At 35.1% G+C, this 18938-nt stretch overlaps 1 protein-coding gene across 6 annotated transcripts in view; it reads right to left on the bottom strand.

The window, feature by feature from the left end:
- The window catches only part of RASSF8 (Ras association domain family member 8), a 124061-nt gene that overhangs the window by 44711 nt on the left and 60412 nt on the right, over positions 1 to 18938 (bottom strand). For 5 of the 6 annotated variants that reach the window (XM_072798605.1, XM_072798603.1, XM_072798607.1 and 2 more), the window contains one exon: positions 12511 to 12630. The exons of the other annotated variant lie outside the window; for it this stretch is intronic. The gene's annotated coding sequence lies outside the window, so the exon portion shown is untranslated. The remainder of the gene's footprint in view (positions 1 to 12510; positions 12631 to 18938) is intronic. 6 annotated transcript variants of the gene reach the window in all.

An 18938-nucleotide genomic window follows, 5' to 3' on the forward strand; every position in this document is an offset into this window, starting at 1 on the left:
ATGAAATTTCAGTTTCAAGAATTTTTATAAATATAACCATTCCTGGACATTTTTCAGCTAAAGACTGTAGTAAAGATTTATACTGCTTTTTAAATTAGTTTTACATGCTAAACTTTAAGTTTTGTCTATCAAATATGGCTTTAAGGAAAAAGCCAGGACTCCTTCAGGATTCAACATATATATTTACAATCAAATTAGAGAGAAAGAGACCCTTAATTCATCATACTGTCTTACATAAAATATGTGGTCAGTAAACACTCTTCCCCACTCACCTCACCTCTCATATAATACAATAAGCAGCAGATAATTAAAAGTTTCAATCTCTTTCAATTCCATTAGGTAAAGTAGAGCTCAATCCTCTCTATTTACTGCCACTCTACGGTAAGCCACAGGTAGAAGTAAAATTCAAGGGTTAGAGCAGGCTTTTATAATTTCATGTATGTGGATTACAGTTCAGCATAGACCCTTATGATTACCTAGGGATTTAGAACCTTCTAAACTATAGTCTTTCTTATTCCATGTAGCACCAAAGGAAATCCCAAGGAAAAATGTATATAGTAGGCCAAAGTCCTTAGCAGTTCATAAAATTCTTGTTTAAAAAACATTGTTTTGTTAGCAAATAAGGCTACAGCACATCATTGTATCTTTTAGATACATAACAATTTTCTTTTTCAATTACAAAGGTAAAATATGGTCATTACAGAATATTCAGTAAATGGGCAAAGGCTCTAGGAAAATAAAATCACCCATAATCCCATAAAATATGGGGAAAGAGAATAAAATTCTAAGTGAAACATTTTTATGATATTAAAAAAGTTTAGTCATGGCTTCATATTCTTAGAATTCATTTCCATTTATCTCACAAACTCCACTATCATATGTCCTCCCTTTATCAATGACATATTCCAACAAGTTCACCAAAGAATCTCATGAGTAGAGGGTCATATCTTTATACTTAATATACTCTTTCTTTGTACCTTCTTTGATGTCTCTACAGTGTTGGCACTGCTGACCATTCCTTTCCAAATACTCTCCTGTCTTGATTTACATCCTATTCTCCATGGCTTTTCCCATTCATTTGGTAACTCTCTAATAGTCATCACTATGGGCTATTTTTTTCTCATGTTAATATTAACCACTAATTTTCTGGCTCTATCCTCTATGCCACTTCTTTATACCTTTTCCCTAAATGACCAAAGTCATTCTCGTGGTATCAATTACTAGCTACATGTTGATAGGCAATAACATGCAATAGATGCTTAATAAATGTTTAATGTTATTAATGACTTAATGACTTTCAAATCTAATCTTTAGATTAGATAATTCTAAGCTCCAAGGCCAGAAACACCCAGCAGAAGTTTCTTATCCATTACAGCTAGAATTACAGCAATTGGCTGGTTAATTGTAAAAGTGGATTAAACAGTGAATCATAAAAACACATTTAACTTTAATCAAATAAATGTCCAATCGTTTGCTGATATTCTTAGAGTCAAGATCACTATATAATAATAATAGGTCAGGAAGACATAATAATTATACATGTGTTCAAAATCATAGCATCTAAAAACATACAGTAAACACTGATAGAAATGAAGGGAGAAACAGCAATACAATAAACTTCAATGCTCCATTTCAACAACAGATGGATAATCCAGAGTAGATCAATAAAGAAACAGAACTTGAACAACACTATAGACCAAAAGGACCTAAAACATGTCTGGAATATTCTACCCAACAGCAGTAGGAAATGTATTCTTCACAAGTGCAGATCACATGTTAAGTCACAAAAAAGTTAGCAATTTTTTTTTTATTTTTATTATTTTTTAAATTTTTATTTATTTATGATAGTCACACACACAGAAAGAGAGAGAGAGGCAGAGACACAGGCAGAGGGAGACACAGGCTCCACGCACCGGGAGCCCGACGTGGGATTCGATCCCGGGTCTCCAGGATCGCGCCCTGGGCCAAAGGCAGGCGCCAAACCGCTGCGCCACCCAGGGATCCCCAAAAGTTAGCAAATTTAAGAATAAAATCGTAATAAGTATCTTTTCTAACCACAACGCAATGCTATTAGATACCAAAAGCAAAGGAAAAACTGGAAAATCCACAAATTCATGAAAATTAAAGAGAACACTCTTGAATAACCAGTGGGTCAAAAAGCAAAAAAGAAATGAGAAAATATGTTGAGACAAATGAAAATACAATATATCAAGATTTATGGATACAACAAAAGCAGTACAAGCAAAGAACACCCACATTAAAGAAAAAGATTTCAAATAAACAACCTAACTTTATATCTCAAGGAATTAGCTCAACAACCCTATGTGTAAAATTAGCAAAGGAAGGGAATAATAAACATTAAACCAGAAATAAAGGAAATAGAGAACAGAAAATTTTTAAAAATCAAAATATTTTTAGATTAACAAAATTGACTTTTTTTTGCTAGACTAAGCAAGAGATTAGACTCAAATAAATAAATATTTAATAGATAATAGATATTAAAGAGACATTACAACTGATACCAAAGAAAATACGAAGGATGAAAGACTACTATAAACAAATTATAGAGTAACAAATTGGACAATTTAGAAGAAGTAGATAAATTCCTAGAAACATACAAACTGAATCATGAGAAGAAATAGAAAATACAAACAGATCAATAATGAGTAAGGAGATTAATTCAGGAATCAGGAATCTTCTGACGACAAAAACCCGAGGACCGGATGGTTTGATTGGTGTCATTCTACCAAATACTTAAAGAAGAATTAGTGCCAATCCTTCTCAAACTCTTTCAAAAAACTGAGGAGGAGCAAATACATCCAAACTCAATTTATGAGGACAGCATTACCCTGATAACCAAGTGGGACAAAGTCAGTACAAGAAAATTATGGCCAATATCCCTTAATGAACACAGATGCAAATATCTTCAACAACATACTAGCAAACCAAATTTAAAAGCACATTAAAAGGATCATACACTATGACCAAGTAGGATTTACCCCTGGAATGCAAAGATGGCTCATAATACAAAAATCAATTACTAAGGACATCCCATATTAAGAGTGAACGATAAAAATCATGTGATCATCTCAACAGATGCAAAAAAAAGCACTTGATAAAATTTGACACTATTTCATATAAAAACTCTCACCATAGATATCAAAGGGAATTACCTCAACTTATAAAGGCCATATATAAAAAGCCGTATCTAACATCATCCTCAACAGTAAGAAGTTGAAAGCTTTTCCTCTAAAATCAGGAACAAGGCAAGGATTCTTACTCTTGCCACTTCTATTCAACATAGTCTTGGAATAGTAAAACAATCCTAAAATTCACATGGAACCAGAAATGACCACAGATATAAAAAAAAAATCTTAAGAAAGAAGAATAGAATTGAAGTTATCACTCTATGATTTCAAAATATGTCTACATGAAAACAAATAAAACTGGACCCTTATCTCATGCCATATGGAATAATCAACTCAAAACATATTAAAGATATAAGACCTAAAACTGTTACAACTCCTGAAAGATAACCTAAGGAAGAAGTCTGATATTAGGCTTGGCAATAACTTCTTGGATATGACATCAAAATTACAGGCAACAAAAGTAAAAACAGACACATAGGAGTATACCAAACTAAAAATCTTCTGAACAATAAAGGAAAACACCAACAGGGTGAAAGGCAACCTACAGAATGGGAAAAAAATAGCTGTAAACCATATATTTGATACGAGCTTAATATCCAAAATATATAAGGAGATCTTAAGAACTTAGGGGAGCCCCCTTAATATAAATGAAATTTTAAATCCTGTTTTTACTTAGTATTATATGGTAATCATGTTTTTACCTTATTCTTCGAAAATAGTTTCTAATGGCTCCATAATTTTGTTCCACCTTGCCAAATTTTCTTCACTTTCACAGCAATGTATGATGATACCTGTCTTATCACCATCACTAAATACAGTATTTTCTTTTTAAAAGTAGTCAATCTCTGTAAAATATTTTCTTATATGGCTGACTAATCTTATATTTACATTTTATTTTTGCATTTGTTTCATTTCCAAGTGTCTCCGTCAGTTTGAGCTGTTACAATAAAATAGTATAGACTGGATGGCTTAGAAAACATTTATTTCTCCCAGTTCTGGAGTCTAGGAAGTCTAAGATCAAATTGCCAGCAGATCTGGTGTCCAATGAAGGCCCACTTCCTGGTTTGTAGATAGCCACCTGACCTTTGCGTACAAAGACACTAGTTCTATCATATGGGCTCTATCTTCATGACTTCATCCAAACCTAATTACCTCCCAAAGGTCCCACCTCCATATACCATCACATTTGAGTTAATAATTAATTTAACATAATGAATTTTAGGGGGAAAAAAAGATTCAATCAATCTATGAACTAAGTGAATTAGAGTTTCTTAGAACTGCTATAACCACAACTGCTTGGAATAAAACAACAAAAATTGTTCTCTCATAGTTCTGGGGGCCAGACATCCAAAAATAAGTTTTGATTTTTAGGCCAAAATCAAGGTATCAATAGGGTCATGCATCCATTAGTGGTTCTAGTATAGAATCCTTTCTTTGCTTCTTCAAACTTTTGGTGATTCCAGGCATTCCTTGGTTTTTGACATCACTCCAATCTCTGCCTCCCTGGTCACATTTCCTCATTATCTTCTGTCTCAAAAACTCCCTCTGCTTTTCTCTTATAAGGATAAATATGATTGCATTAGGGTCCTCCCAGATAATCCAGTATAAAGATTTAAAATCCTTATTTATTTTGCCATATAAGGTAATATTCATTCTTACTATATAAGGTGACAAATGAGATGTTTGTGCTCATTTTCTTCCTGTTGCATCTCAGACAAATGCCATAAAGTTGCAAATTTTAAGCTTCAGGCAGCCCCGGTGGCCCAGCGGTTTAGCGCTGCCTACAGCCTAGGGCATGATCCTGGAGACCCAGGATCAAGTCCCATGTTGGGCTCCCTGCATGGAGCCTGCTTCTCCCTCTGCCTGTGTCTCTGACTCTCTCTCTCTCTCTGCCTCTCATGAATAAATAAATAAAATCTTTTAAAAAAAATTTTAAGCTTCAGCCCTGAGGTACTTCCAGAGACACAATTTAAAAAACATTACCAAACAATGGATATCAAGAAAATGAAATTCCCTCTTACAGGAGAATTATCTAAAGCATCAAAGTTAAAAATGCAGTATTAAAGTAAGTAGTAGATTTTTACCTCATCCAAACATCCCTTTAAAAGAATAACAACTCATTGCTTTTCTATAAAATGATAAATCTTTTCCTACATTTGGGAATGTTTCTACAATATAAAGTATCTTTTTTTTAAACTCAGTTTAGTAACACACACACACTCTCTCTCTCTCTCTCTCTCTTCTACATAAGCCTATGCATGAAGAACACATATTATTTAGTCTACTCTAGAGGCAAAAGTTTGGATTTTGCTGCAACCCAAAGCTATTACACTAAGAGTTATGAGTACAAAGTAATGAGACTACATTTTTCTTTAATATATAATTTCATACTTTACATATAGATGAGTGCTGAACCCATTAGGGTAGGCAATTTGGGAAATATATACTTACTCATAATTTGCAACTTCTCAAACTGTATTTGTAATTTTTCTTTTAGAAATGTCTTCTGTATCAGTTTATTACACACCAAAAAAGTCTTATTTTTAATAGCCATACTTTCTTTTAAAAGTATCAGTTTAGCATTCCTAAACTCACTCCTAATTATTATTCACTGAACTTGTGATAATTATGTCTTAGTTTTAAAAAGCAAGCTCACCTCATGTGGGATGTTTTTTGATATTATTAAAATTATTTTAAAAGAATAATGCTAGTACTCTGTAATCTGTAACCAATTTTGTCAAGCAGATATGTTGGTCAAACTGGAGTCATTTACCACAGTCTAGCTCTCCAGTTCCCTTTGTGCAGTCCATCTCCATGTCATCTATGACCCAGAAGACCACCTGTAAATGTTACTTGATTTAAAGACACCACATTACTTTACCACTGTGGCCAAATCAAACCAGGTAGAAGACAATAATCTCACTTTGCCATGATGGAGGAGAGCTTCAGGTTTATCAGAATTGGATTCAACTCTTGAGAGAAGTCTTACTGAGAAATTCTGGATATACCTACTGAAGCCACACATAAACTAGTTGTTCTAAATAATGGACTACAAAGGGGTTAACATGAGTCATCAGGTATGGGGCCAGATCAAACTTACCATATACGGTGAAAGGCTCTTCTGATAGGTAGATCAATATCCTTAATTTAACCCAGTATCCATTTAATGTCCCTGTTTCCCTGGAAGTGATGTGGGGTACAACCAGCACAACACAGGTTTACCTATAGATATTTTCTGCTAGTTCTCCCACAGGACCTACATAACTCTTGGCTAGTGCTTTCAAGTTTTAAATAATTTTAAGTGTTTAGTTTCTATACATCTAACAAATTAAAATCATGTTCTTTGTTTGGCTGCTAACTCAGGGATCCATACTTAGTTTTATAAACTTTTCTTGTTTTTTTTTTTAAGTTTTTAAAAATTTTTTTAGTTATCTCTACACCTAACACGGGGCTTGAACTCATGACCAAGATTAAGAGTCTCATGCTCCTCTAACAGCCAGCCAGGAGTCTCCTTTTCTTTTTAGTCTAGTCTTCTTTAGCTCATGAATTTTGTTTGTCAATAAGAAATATTAAAGCAGAATGTCATAACACTTCAATCTAGTTATGTTAATGTCAAGAATTTTAAAATTAGGGACACCTGGGTGGCTCAGTGCTTGAGCATCTGCCTTTAGCTCAAGGAGTGATCCCAGTATCCTGGGATCGAGTCCCACACTGGGCTCCCTGCAGGAAGCCTTCTTTTCCCTCTGCCTATGTCTCTGCCTCTCTCTCTCTCTCTCTCTCTCTGTGTCTCTCATGAATGAATAAAATCTTAAAAAAATTTTTTTTAAATTAAAAAATGTATTTGTTAAGTGAATAACAAGTTCCTAGAGATATTTTCAAAAACAGTTTTAAACCAAGAATAAATTCTTCACAGGTGGCTTCCAATCGCCTGTGTAACATGTATGTTGATATTTATAGTCTAATGAATATAGGTCAGAAGCATGAAGAAATGAAGCAGCACTTTTTAAAAAATAATAAATAAAAATCAGCTTTTATAGTGACACAGATTCTTAAGGATTTATCAGGAGAATAGACATACACTAATTACAAAGTAGTAATACATTTCATTAGAAGTTAAATAAACTGATATGCCTAACAATTCATATGCCTCTTAGAGACATTTTAGTAGAAATGAAATCAGGCTATTTCACAGACTGTCATAGTCATGGGAAAGGAAAAATTTTTTGTCATGAATGATCTTGCAGGTTATGTTGGTTATTAACTATTGCCTCTCAGCTCCAAATTCATCCTTTTGGCCTGCTCTGAAAATGGATCTGAGTCCTTAAACAGATTTTCTTTGACAACTGCAGCATGTAAAGTTTTGTCAAGAGAGGGCACTGGAGAGACACACTAGAGAGGGCAGGAGGGAAGGGTTCTGTTCCCTCCTGGCTTCCCCAGGGCCCAGCTCCTGCAATTGTAGAGAGGTCAGCTGACCCAGCAGCTTCCCCAGCACCAGCTTTGGGTGATTTTATAGTGGAGTGCCTCTAATAAGATGCATCTTCAGCAAGCTCCAGGGGGGTGGATTTCGGGTAAGTTCCATCAACAAGACACTACACTGACTTTTCTGCACTGAGAGACACAGCCAGGTCCTCTGCAACAAACTCTGAAGTCAGTCCCAAGGGGCCCCTTCTTTGGGTACTCTATCTCAGCCTTAGGGAAGTGGCTGTTAAGTTCATGTTATACCTGCTCTTCTTGTATTCTACAGAGTTCTCTTTACCTCTTTATCAATCTCTCACCTCCTATTCCCTGTCATATTTATAGTCCTTTATATTAAACTTCACCTGTTAAAATGACCATGTGGTTCCTCTCTCCTGACTTGGCCAAGATTTTTCCAGCAACAGAAAGCACTGTTTTCTTATTCTTCTTTGTATACTTCAGAATAAATATGCTCACTAACAACAATACTGATAGAAAATAAAAAGACCAAAAAAAAAAAAAAAAAAAAACCCAAAACAAAACAGAAAAAAGCTTTTCTGCTAAAAAATATTTTGCTTACCTAATCCTATAGGGACTTTCACTCCCATATGAAAAACCAGAGAAAAATAAGTGAGAATGTTTCCTCATTTATTATTATTCATCTACAGGAGAAAAAAAATCCAGTTGAAAATACTAAAAATGTGAATCCAAAGCTTTTGTGAAAAAAGAAAACTTGTCTGATTTGTGCATAGCAGAGAAATAAACAATCAAGTCAATTTTACAAATCACTAGAAATGAAAAGAAAAAAGGAAAGATCTCAACTGATGGATGGATGAACCTCAGATAACATTTCATTATCTATTGTCTTAATATAAATAAAAAATACAAACATTTATGTAATAGGACAAATACAAAGGAGAAAGCATAAATAAAAAGGGGAAGAAAATATTTTCACAACTTTTAAATGGGCTGACATAGACAGCTGCCACCAAACAACCTTATAAGCAATTTAAATTATGAAAAAAGTTAATTTTTATATTTTAATCTTTATAACTACTTAAAACAACTTTCTCATTCAATATAAAAACTGTGCAGAACTTAAAAAGTTATAAAGCTCTCTTTAGAAGTTCTTATATAGAGATAATAATGACAATAAAAATATCCTCCTATAATGAACTATAAGAGAAATTAAGAAAACAATCTTATTTACAATTGAGTCAAAAAGAATACTTAGGTATAAATTTAACCAAGGAGGTGAAATATTTGTATACTGAAAACTGTAAGACATTGATGAAAGAAATTAAAGACATAAATACATGGATATTCTATGTTCATGGACTGGAAGAATATTGTTAAAATGTTAAAAATGTCCATATCATCCACAGTGATCTACTGATTCAATGCAATCCCTAGCAAAATACCAATGGCATTGTCTACAGAAATAGAACAATCCTAAAAATTAGTATGAAACCACAAAGGACCCCAAATAGCCCAAGTAATATTGATAAAGAATAAAGCTGGAGACATTAGGCTCCCTGATTTCAAACTATATTACAAAGCTTCAGTAATCAGAACAATATAGTACTAGCATAAAAACAGATGATCAATGGAAAAGAATGGAAAGCCCAGAAATAAACCTGTGCATATATCATCAATTATTTTATGACAAAGGAGTCAAGACTGTATAATGGAGAAAGGATAGTCCCTTCAATAAATGGTGTTGGGAAAACTAGACAGCCACATGCAAAAGAATATCCTACACCATACACCAAAAAATAACTTAAAATAGATTAGGAGCTTGTTTGGAAGACTTAAAACCATAAAACTCCTACAAGAAAACATAGGCTATTAGCTCCTTGACATTGGTTCTACAGATGATTTTTTTAGATCTGACTCTAAAAATAAAGGCAAAAACAGCAAAAACAAACAAGTAGACTAGCTCAAACTAAACAGTTTCTGCAAACCAAACTATCAGCAAAATGAAAAGGCAACCTACTGAATATGAGATAATATCTGTCAATCGTATATCTGTTAAGGGGTTAATATCTAAAATATATTTAAAAATGCATAACTCAATAGCACAGATCTTCTTCCAAAGACATACAGATGGCCAAAAGAAGACATACAGATAGCCGACATGAAAAGACACTCAGTATCACCAATCATCAGGGTATTACAAATCAATGAGCTATCTATCACCTCATACATGTTAGAATGGCTAAAAAGACAAGAAATAACAATTGTTAGCAAGGATCTGGAGAAAAGGGAACCCCTGTGCACTGCTGCTAGGAATATAAATTCATGCAGCCACTACGGGAAACAGTGTAAGTGTTCCTCAAAAAATTAAAATTGTAATTACCGTATGATTCAATAATACCATTTCTGGATATTTATCCAAAGAAAACAAAAACACTAACTAAAAAAGATACATGCACTTACGTGTCACTGCAGTTATTACTTATGATAGGCCAGATATGGAAACAACCTAACTGCTCTCCATCAATGGATGAATGGATAAAGAAAATGTGACACACACACACACACACACCCCCTATGTGACATATATGTAATAGAATACAGTTCAGCCATAAAAAAGAATGAAATCTTGCTATTTGCAGCAACATGGATGGACCTTGAGGGCATTATGTTAAGTGAAATACATTAGAGAAAGACAAATACTGTATGATTTCACTCATATATGGAATTTAAAACAACAGCAAGGAAAAAACCAAGCTCACAGATACACAGAAAAGACAGGTAGCTGCCAGAGGTAGGAGGTAGGGTGTGAGTGGATGAAATGGGCAAAAGAGGTCAAAAGGTATAAACTTCTGGGTATAATATAATTAAGTTATGGGATGTAGTGTACAACATCGTGCCGACAGTTACTAATATTGCATTGCATATTTGACAGCGGCTAAGGCAGTAGATCTTAAAAGTTCATCACAAGAAAACAAATTTTTTTAACTATGTTACAGGAACAGATGTTAACCAAACTTACTGTGGTAATCCTTTCACAATACATACAGATACAGAAACATTATGCTGTACCCTGAAACTAATAATATTATATATCAATTATGCCTCAATAAAATATATGTAAAAAAACCCTTCTTCTTCCCAGATTAGAAAAATGTGGTTTTCTAGAACAGACAGCAATTACATTAGGTAATATTACAACAAAAATCCAGGCCATGGGAAGCCTGGGTGGCTCAGCAGCTGAGCCCCTGTCTTCAGCCCAGGGTGTGATCCTGGAGTCCCGGGATCCGTCCCAAATTGCGCTCCCTACATGGAGCCTCCTTTTCTCTCTGCCTCTCCTTCTCTCTGTGTCTCTTATGAATAAATAAATACGTAAAATCTTAAAAAAATAATCCAGGCCATGTGAGCTACGGTTCAAGATTATTTGGAGATCTTAAAATCTTACGTTACAGAAAAGCTAATTCTTAATCTAAAGAAACACTATAAAGAAGTAACAAAAAGGCACCAATTAGACTTTAGAACCAGGGAGAGTCATTAGATAATCCAAAAACAAAAACTCCAATCAACCAAACAATCAAGCAAACAAATAAAAAACCCCTTAGGCAACCCTAAATAACTTCCAGATTTTAAAGTTTAAAACAAACAAAAATGAATGAATTTCCCAAGTGTTTCAAAGGAAAATAGGCCCTTCTTGCCTCTAGTTAAATGAATTCTTTATTTGAAGGTTCTGACTCTCCAATTTTGGAGAATATGACTACTTGACAGGCAAAATACAGGATGAAAATAAAGATAATAGTAATTTGGTAACAAATGATAAACTTCAACTGGCCACCAGCACTTCAAAATAACCATTAGTCAGAGTTAGTGGGGTCTGTGGTCACAGTGTTATGGAGAAGTACTGTCTTCTGTTTTTAAAGTATGAATAGCTAGGATCTTATCAATAAAGAAAAACCAGAAATGGTGTTATTGAGAAAAAGTTGAGTTACTAAAGAAACACTACTGAGTAATTTCTCTTCATTTGTTTTTTCAAAAAAGCACATTCAAGTCAGCATTTCTTACAATAATACACTGTCTGCCTTTCACTATTATATATTTTCTTCGCCTAACAACATCACTATGAAAATAAGAAAATTTTCATTTCTTTACAAATGGAAATAAGTAACTTAAAGTATAATATTACTTAACTTTAAAGATACATACAGAAGATAAAGAATTTTCCAGGGCCTCACATGTTAATTTGGATTAAATTATATCTCAGTCTCTACTGGTGAGGTAGCCTATCTATGGAAATATATTTTGATATTCAGTTATTTTCTATTTTTCAGTTTTGTGTCAGGTTTCAGAGGAGAATAACGAAGAGCCTGTTTTCTAGAAATCTGAACACTAAGTGGCAGACAGGAATGATAATTTATTATAGTGGGTATTATTGGTCCTCTGGCTTAAACATGCTGACCCTGAAACCTGTGTTACGATGCTCTTCAATAATACTGCAGTGAGGAGGGGGAATCCCTTGTATCAAAGGGTCAAGAGACACACTGGAAGGTCTGTTTGATCATACGTGATATTTTAAAAAAATACTACCATCAGTTGAAGTAGTAGTAAGGTCTGAAAGGAAAAAGAATCATAAATAAACAAATAAATAAATAAATAAGTAGCAAGTTAAGTAAGTAAATAAAGCTGTAATCCTAACAACTTTTTATTTCTGCAACTACAGACATAACACAGAGTATTAAATTCAATTGTTAAAGGATTAGTATTTTGATCTACGATTAAAATCTAATGGATTTTAAATTCATTTTCTGCTGATTGTATAAAAATCTAATTTCATTATAATGAACTCTATTAGCACTGTCAAAATTGGTTTTTTATCTCATTTATCCATTTGAGAACATTTTCAAATAAATATTATAAATCAGGAAAATCAACTTGCCTTAAAATTTTCTGACACGGAGAGGACTTTTTTATGCTAAAGTGGAATTTATCCTGAATTCAATTCAACTGTTCACACCAATGAAGACTTCCATAGAAAAATATTGCATCTTTGTTCTTCCTATAAAACAAAGCAATAGTTTACCTTATTTATTATTTCTCAAAAGCAAATTGGTCCAATTTCAACACACCACTGAAATTTCAGAGAAAGTTAATAAAGACACTTTTACCTTGCCTATTAAAAGTCTGTTTGACTACAAATGTCAAGAATGTAATGCTAAAAAGGATTATCAGCTGAGCATGAACACATACCATGAGCAATTCATTATGTCTGTCATGGGTACAGGTATACACACATGACTTATTTCATCATCCTTCATGTGGAAGTTGCTGGTTAAGAACACATTTTAGTGGTCAGGCAGCTCTGAATTCAAATCCTGACCCTACCACTTATTGGCTGTATGACTTTAGACAAATTACTAGTTTTCTTGGCTCTATAGTAGGAATAATCATCCTTAAAATTTGTCAGAGTTAAATTAAAATGAACATGAAGACTTAAATACAACCTGGCATGCAGTAATTACTTTTAAAAAATAGCTATTAGTATTACTACAGGAATTTGCATCTTTCAGAATTCATTAGTGACTGATCACTGAATGTGATCTTGAAATAGGCGGTTCCCTGTTAAAATCTGCTATAGTGAGTGAGCTTTCACTCAGTAAGTCACTGTACATATGGCACCAGCCAGCTGTGGTTGCATCTGTGGCACTGGCAACTCAGGAGGGGCACATGAACACAACTGCATGAAGTAACAAAGGTCCACACTCATATTCTTCAAACCAATGCTACAGGTCTGAGATTTGTCCCTGCAATACAGAAATGTGCCACTTACTCAGAATGAGGTTTAGAAAAATAATGGTTACAAAAATAGACCTATTTTATTCTTCCTGGGTCCACTCACCTACCTACCAAGTACAGGATAAGAACTAGTAATTATACTCTAAGAATTTCAGAGAGTCTTAATCTAGGCCTACTATTATTCAACACTAGCCACACTGAAAGAAAAAATATTTCTATCAATGTGAAATCTACTTTAATGACAAAGTACACATATAATGAAAAAAAATCTTTAAAAATTTAAAGTTTGTCAGAAAATGTTGATGTTATAAAATCAGGAAGAATGAACAATATATCTAAAAAGAAAGTAGGGCCTTTTATTATAAAAAGTAACCTTTTCAGTGTCAAATCTTACGGTATTTGAAATTCTAATTTTGCGATTATGATTTCTAATGAACAGCCTCAGATACTATTTCAGGTCCCGTTACATGATTTTATTGAGCCCAAGTGATTCTGATGAGAAAGCAATAAAATGGGAAGGACACAGGATTTAAGGAGTCAGCAGACGTGGGTTCACTGCATATTTTTACCATATAACCCTGAACTCCTTTAAACTCATGCAGGCTCATTTTTTTCAGCTGTAGAATACTGATAAAAAATATTTTATCATTAGCCTGCTGTGAGCAGACTAAATTCACTTATTTAAAAGTGCTTTATGAACACCAAAATGCTATACCATCAGGTGGCTATCAGTCGAGAAGCTACATTTTCCCATGAGTTTATACAATGGACTTGTATTACTGGCAATGAGAGAGAAACTGGGAGGGAGGTCCTGTGGGCACACCACATGAAGAGAATTCTGTCCTCTTTAGTGAGAACTAGCCATCTCCCTGTCTATGAGCCTATATCAACAAAGAACCCTGTGAATAACATGATGCTGCCTATATGGAAATCTCATCATTTTGGGGGGGGGGGAGATACGCTTTCCTTTATTTTGATTCTATAAATTTGGGGAGAGGGACAGACACAAAGATGGAACAAATCACACACTCCTAAAATTCACCTGGAAGGAAAGAAACATCATGGACACAGAATACCCACAGAAAAACAAATCTGGATACTCATAGTCCCCACCAATGTTTAAAAACCCAGCTCACTTATATGATTAGCAGAAATATAAATAATATATAAACAGTGTCAAGAGTATGTCAAGAGTGATATACTGATATGAGGCCAGACGGGAAGATGACTTCTATTCCTCCATCTTCAGAAACACAGGAAGCTATTTACATCCACTATAAAAAGGCTGATCTACAATTCACACAACCAACACTCAAGTATTCATTGCCAGTTACAGTGCTATTTGAAGAAGCAGCAGAGATTTGGTTTTCTCACTTTTTAAATATTAAATGCCTGGCAGCTTTTGTTAAAGTCACGTGTAATATTTATTAAGTACCTATCATATGCCAGAAACTGTTCTAAGTGCTTTAAGTGTATCAATTTATTTAGTTCTCATAATAATCTTAAAAGGTAGGCACTATTATTATCTCTACTTTTTATTTAAGAGGAAACCAACGCACAGAGAAGTTACAAAGATCACATACCTCAGGAATAAGGCCAGGATCTGAATCCAGGCAGTTTACAACCAGAGCTCAAACCATGAACTAATAAACTCTACCATCTAATAAAAGAAATAATTAAGCAGAATATACATTATACTTAGTGCTTTCAAAAAAGCATTTAAAAAAAGTCTACTATTTGCCACATATATGAAAACAAAAGATTTAAAGACACTAGATTTAAAATGAAGTTCATGGGTCAGTCTCCATTTCTTAATTACATCCTTTGTGCGACCAGAGGTTGAGAAGAAGCAAGGGCCTAGAAAGGTTAACTATTACTAACAAAAATAACATTGCTTATGAAAAAAAGAAGAAAGCTCTCCTGGGAAGTATTTGATTAATTTTTTGGAAAATAAGTTCTGGGGAAATTCTCAAAGGACCTCCTCACTATGCAACACTGAATAAAGTCAAATGTCTACTATTTTCAGTGAGGACTGCTTTCCATGGGCAGATGACTTTCAACTCTTAGATATGGAACTAACACAAACTAAAGCAACATCAGGCTTCATTGCAGAAGAAACTGAAATAAAAATTTCTTTTGTCTCCTAGTACTGCTCTCAGATTCATTCATATGTGGCTGAAACATGTAAGGGTATAACTTTTGCAGTGAATTACCTCTAGAACTAAAAAATAGGATCATTAATCAGTTACCTTTTATTTCATTCATAATTAGTCAGGGACTTTTGCCATTCCAGTTTTTACCACGAGCCACTTTAAAACAAAGAAAACTTTCTCACTTGTAAGTTCAGTGGGTTTTTCCTCAGTCTCATAATCAGCAATGTCTCAATTATAAGAAAATCACGGACCATATCTCTAACCACCTCCATCCTTTCTCTTCAAAATGTGTCAGCTGCCTGCCTCTCTAGAATTTTCCTCTTGATAGAAGCTCCTCACAGCCATCTTTGTATATTTCTCTCCACTATTCCTTCAACTGACTCAGTTTTCATACAAGCACATTGGCACCATTTTACTTATTTGGTCCTAAATGTTCTTCATATGAAAATCTGTCAACTCAGATCAACTCAGATAGAATGATCAAGATGGTCCATGATTATTATACCTTTATCACTATGGCTCCCTCAGAGGGGACAAGCACAAGACCAACTGACAATATTCTCCAGGACACAAAGCCTTGAGAATTCTCTGGGTTCTGCAGATGTGCTGTAAGGCCTCCTTTGGTTTCTGAGGTATGAAGATGGATAATTCCTCAGATGACCTTGGAAGATCTTTCTCAGATCTGCACTTGGGCAGAACCAGAAACTCAATTCTTAGCACTAACAAGATAAGTGATAACCTCTTATCACCCTTGGGTTCCAAAGATAGAAAGATAAAATGGTACCGGGGCACTTAAAAACTCTTAAAAATGACAAATGTACTAAGCTAGAGAGGGACAGTTTCTATTCTAGTCTTCATAGAATTGATCCCAACCAGTCTCCCTTATGTCCCCCATTTCCCTCTCTCCAGTCTCTTAGGTATCCAAAATTTCATGTTCCTGGGCCAAAGGCTCCAACCAGTCATTCCCCACTCTGTCTCATCACCAACAATAGGATTTTGCAGCCCAGAAGCATTTCTTTTCTTCTTTACCAAGTCTTCTTCATTTGTTAGTTGTCGAAGAACCAGATATGTAGGGAGGAGAGGAATAAGAGACTGACCAAAGCACATTAACCTTAACCTCCAACTGGTAATATGAGAAGAAGTAATTAGGGAAAGATAATTTCTATTGTTCCTTAAACTGCAGTGCCCATTCTCAGGACTGGGGGAACTAAGGGGTGTATAGCAAGCAAGGTGCCTAGGGTACAAAATGCAAGGAGGCATCATTCTCAAGTGCCGACATTGTATTTGCATGACTCTTAAAGAGAGTGCCTCTTTATATTTTGTGCCCTCATAAGTACCTCACTTTCCTTATTCTAAAGGCCCTGTGCCATTCTGCCTACAAGTCAAAATGGTTAAGATGGTTCCAAGTGGACAAGAAGGACAAACTTTAGCTGTTCTCAGGCAGTTGCCTACAGAACATGAATTGCTTCTGCCTTCCCTTCTGATTTCCCACTAATTTCTAATTTAGCGTCTGGCTAAATAAAGCCCAAATCCTTGGCTGGTGCCTGATCAACTTTCCTAAACAAAAAAGGAAGAAACTCTGGTGAGTGACAACACTTTCAGATCCCAGGGCCTCAAAATCTATTTTGTATTTGTATTATGCATCAATTAGCTATTCCAGAGCTATGGCATACTAGATGCTTGGAAAACCAATGGTGCAGTCATAGGTACACCATGGCTAACCAGGATGCCAGTCCCCTTATATTAGCTCCAGCATCATCACTATCTCCTTTGATTTTTATAGTGCATCAGAGAATAAATAAGTAGCTATATTACCTATCTTAAAACAAAAACACCTTCCTTTTGATCCTACTTCCCCTACCAGCTATCTTCCATGGGAGGATAACTTAACTGCCTTTTCATATTCTCACCTTCCATTCTCTATTGAATTCATTCCTGTCAGGCTCTTACCCCCATTGCTCCACCCAAACCAAGCTCATCCATCATGTTTAGCTCATTGCTAAATCTAAGAGTCAATTTTTCACTCACCCCTCCAGATATAATTTCTTCATTTGGCTTCCAGAACACCTGCACTCTCTCTTGCTTTTCCTCCAACCTCCCTGATATTCTTTCTCAATCTCTTTTCTATGCTTTTTTTAATCTTTGAGAATCCCAAATCTCAATCATAGGTCCTTTACCCTTTTTTTATTTATATTCATTCCCTTGGTGATTTCATTCAACTCGAACATTTCTTGAAATACCATATACTTGACAATTCCCATGTATTTCAAGCTCAGATCCCTCTCTGAACTTCAGCCTCATATTCATATGCCTAGTCAACATTGCCATTCCTATGTCCAGTAGATATCTCAAACTCAACATGTCTAAAAGGAACTCCTACCTCCATAAACTGTTGCACTCATACTCTTTCATTGCAGTTCAAAGCAACTAGAATGCATCCTTTCAGTTGCGCAGGCCCAAATGCCTACAGTTATCCTTGACTTTTTTCTCTCATAACCCATATCTAATCTGTCAGAAAATCCTGTTAGCTCTATCTCTATCTTCCCTACCATAATTGCTAACCTGAATAACCGCAAGAGCCTTCTAATGAGTCTTTCTGTTTCTACCCTTGTGTTTCCTCTAGCCCCAAACAGGCTATTCTCAACAAGGAAGAAAGAAAGAAAAGAAAAATATTTTATAACAGAGAGACAAGAACTTATATGTAAATGAAAGACAGACTAAAGCAGCTAGATGCTTATGCCTTTCCAGGCACACCTCATTTTATTGTGCTTTTGCTTTACTGCACTTTGCAGGTCCTTTGTTTGTTTCTTTCTTCTTCTTCTATTTCTTCTTCTTCTTCTTCTTTTTTTTTTTTTACAAATTGAAAGTGTGTGGCAATCCTGCAACAAATAAATTTTTTCGCACTATTTTTTTCAACTTCATTTGCTCATTTTGTATCTCATATTTTAGAAATTCTCACATTTAAAACTTTTTCATTATTATTGTATTTGTTATGGTGATTTGTGATCAAGAATTACCACTCGAGGAGGGGAGGAGCAAGATGGCGGAAGAGTAGGGTCTCCAAATCACCTGTCTCCACCAAATTACCTAGAAAACCTTCCAATCATCCTGAAAATCTATGAATTCGGCCTGAGAATTAAAGAGAGAACACCTGGAATGCAACAGTGAGAAGAGTTCGCGCTTCTATCAAGGTAGGAAGACGGGGAAAAAGAAGTAAAGAAACAAAGGCCTCCAAGGGGGAGGGGCCCCGCGAGGAGCCGGGCTGAGGCCGGGGCGAGTGTCCCCAGGACAGGAGAGCCCCGTCCCGGAGACACAGGAGCTGCACCGACCTTCCCGGGCGGAAAGGGGCTCGTGGGGAGTTGGAGCAGGACCCAGGAGGGCGAGGATGCCCTCGGGTTCCCTGAGACAGTAACAGAGC

Source organism: Canis lupus, chromosome 25 (genome assembly GCF_048164855.1).
Source record: "Canis lupus baileyi chromosome 25, mCanLup2.hap1, whole genome shotgun sequence".
NCBI lineage: Eukaryota > Metazoa > Chordata > Mammalia > Carnivora > Canidae > Canis > Canis lupus.